The following is a 3,019-nucleotide window of genomic DNA, read 5'->3' as shown; positions in this document are numbered from 1 at the left end:
CGGTTTAACCACAAAAAAAACCACCTGTTTAAGGTCAGAAAAAGATCATAGTTTTGTCTTAAAATACCTGTTTCAGTCACCACAGACTTGGCAGGTGGGTAAAGTCGTCATGGTTTGATTAGATTTGTAAAAAAAAAGATCATGTCTGGGGTTGGAAATGATGGCGATGATGTCCGAAAGTCATTTTTTAACATTGGTGTCAGTCGTTTTGTTTTCAGACGGTCGGAGAGAGAAGCTCCCTGTTGCTAAGCGATGCGCTGCATCCTTTCATCCGCCCAGTGTTTCCTCAGTGACGGCTCAGTGTAGAAACTCTCCCTCTAAACTAAAGTTGCTGCATCTTTTGTCAGCACTGAGGAGATTAAATAAGCTGTCACGATGTTGTTTTTTGTCTCAACAGAGAACACAGAACGTGGGAAGTGTCGGGAGGTGAGTCAGTTAGATGTAAACAAGGCGGACTGATGCCTCGCGACACGTCTCTTCTCCAGAGGAAACAAAGACTGAAGCTTCAGGCTGAGAAGTACTGAGGAGTAAAATGAACATGAGAGAAGCTGTGACATGTAAAAAAAAAAACACTCACAGAGCCTCAGGAGCTGTGAGATTAAAGCTGCTCTTTATGTTCTTCTGGTTATTTATAGGCGTCTAAAGAATTAGAGGCATTTCTGCACCTTCGATGAAAGACTTGTTTCCCTCTGGACCGAACAAAGAGCCGCTCGTTCTCCTCCATTTATGAAATGAATGTCGCCAACGCGAGGATGCACGGACAAATGAAACTGAACAACACTTGGACGTTGCGACGATACTCCTCCTAGTCCATCAGGGGATTATTCCGAGCGACCGTCCCTCGGGCTCATCGAAATTATTGATGTTGTTTAAATTCTCTGCGAAAATCTCTAAGATCCACTATATTAGAGCAAAGCAGAAGTCCAACCCATATTTACACCACTGGCTCACTCTCTATATCTCTGTCCTGGTTACCCTGCACACTCGTCTCTGATCTCTCCCATCAATCTGCTGATCTTTGTGTATCTTAATTTAATTCTTCTTATTCAGGCGTTACAGGACTTTCATGATCGCAAATACAAAAAAAACCCAAAAACGACCAGCAATTTAATTTGTTTGTTTGTTCCCTAAATTAACGTAGAATAGAGCAAAGCCTCCTGGGAATGAGAAAGGTGTTTACCCAGAGTTCATCACTCTGCGTTTATCCAATGAACCGACTGCAGGTTAAGTAGAAAACACAAGCGTACAAACTGCTGGAGCGACAGCTGGTGGCGATGATGCATCTCCACGACACACATGAAGAAGTGAAGGCTGGATGTAGATTTTAATTAAAGAGATGAGGGAGAAGAACCGTGTGTGTGTCGGGTGGACGTGATTCAGAGTCAAATAATCTGAGAGAAAGCTATAATCTGCAAAGGACAGGCAGTTGTTTTATGTTTGGATCAAACCGTCCAAATAAAAAGAAGGAGATATTGAAATGTCACGTCACAAACTCACCTGTGCTGCGACGGAAGATTTGAGCCTCGCCGCCGACGGAGAGAAGCTCCCGCCGTTTGTTACACGACTGATTAGCTGTCACGCAGTAATCAGCGGGTAACTTTAATCACAGACCTTCTTTGTGTTTTTTCGTGTGCACTGATTAATTTAAACGCTTAAAAAAAAAACATTTTTATTTTTTTTTTTTCCCCTGTGGAGAAGTTAACTCAGAGCAACATGGCGACTTCTCCTCATGTTCGTTTTATAAAAGCAAGACACACACACACACACACACACACACACACACACACACACACACACACTCTGGGGGAGTCGATCTGATGCAGGCTTAATTAATGATTTGATAACTGCTGAGGCGTTAAACAGAGCGCAGGGAGAGATTCCCAGATGAGGAGTGAGAGCTGAACCGTCTGTTATGTGCAGGGTTTTATCTCCACCTGCAGTAACACTCTCTCTCTCTCTCTCTCTCTCTCTCTGTCTGAATCAACCTCGCTCTACCTTCCATCTCGGCGTCAGATCGGCGCAGCGGGGCGCCTGCAGCACGCCGCTACAGGATGCAGAGGAGGAGAGCTCGACTCTGAACGCTCTCTGTAGTCGCCCGTTTCATTAGAAAGCAGCGGCGGTTCTTTTTACCTGGACAGAGTCAGATTGTTAATGAAATGATCTGTGAGTCGGACTTCAAAAGAAGAAGCAACCTTGTAATTTCAGAGGAACGGCTTCGAGCACCGACCGCTTAAATTCACTCTCCACCTCCTTAACCTGGGTAGCCTCTGGCAACTGGACTACCATCAGAGACGACGCTTTGAGGCCAAAGTTTGTTTCGGCTCAAACTTTCGTCATAGTTTTCCAGTCGTCAGAACGAATGCTAGCCAAGTAACAGATGAGTTAAAGCGTCGCTTTCGGTTGCAACTTTACGTGTGTTTACCTTGAACTTTCTTTCACTTTTTGGTCACAGCGCTGGACTAATGCTCTGCTGAGGTTTAACTGCTAACAGTGATGTTTTGAATATGATGTGACAAAAACTCCTGCAGCAGACTTTAAAACTAAACGATTTTGATGGACCTGCATTCATTAGGTGAACACAAACACGTTCAAAGATCGATTGAAAACAGATTTAAATCGATGCAGCAGAATCAGAGGTGTCGTCTTTTCATTCTGTGCATTCTTCGTCCTCGCCAGTCGACTGAAGTCGACTTGACCGTCGACACTTCAGTCGCAGATCCTGCTTCGCTACGCTACTTGTGATAAACGGCCTCCAGCAGAGACGAGAAGAAGGCTACAGGGGTCTGGCAAAGCAAACTTCTTCTTCTTCTTCTTCTTCTCTGTAACTCCGAACCCTCAGATGTTTCTCATATTCAAAACTTTAGTCAAGTGACATTATTCACACAGCTTCCCTCCGGAGCCACACGAGGGTTATATAAAACTTTCTTTCACATCCGCAGAACGACTTCACAAGACTTTGATGTGTTAAAAGTCAGCTCGCCTTTCACTGACGCTGATAGCCGGGCTGCTTCCAAGAGAC

This window comes from Acanthopagrus latus, chromosome 21 (assembly GCF_904848185.1).
Source record: "Acanthopagrus latus isolate v.2019 chromosome 21, fAcaLat1.1, whole genome shotgun sequence".
In the NCBI taxonomy this organism is placed as follows: domain Eukaryota; kingdom Metazoa; phylum Chordata; class Actinopteri; order Spariformes; family Sparidae; genus Acanthopagrus; species Acanthopagrus latus.
Note: the sequence above shows the minus strand (reverse complement) of the source record.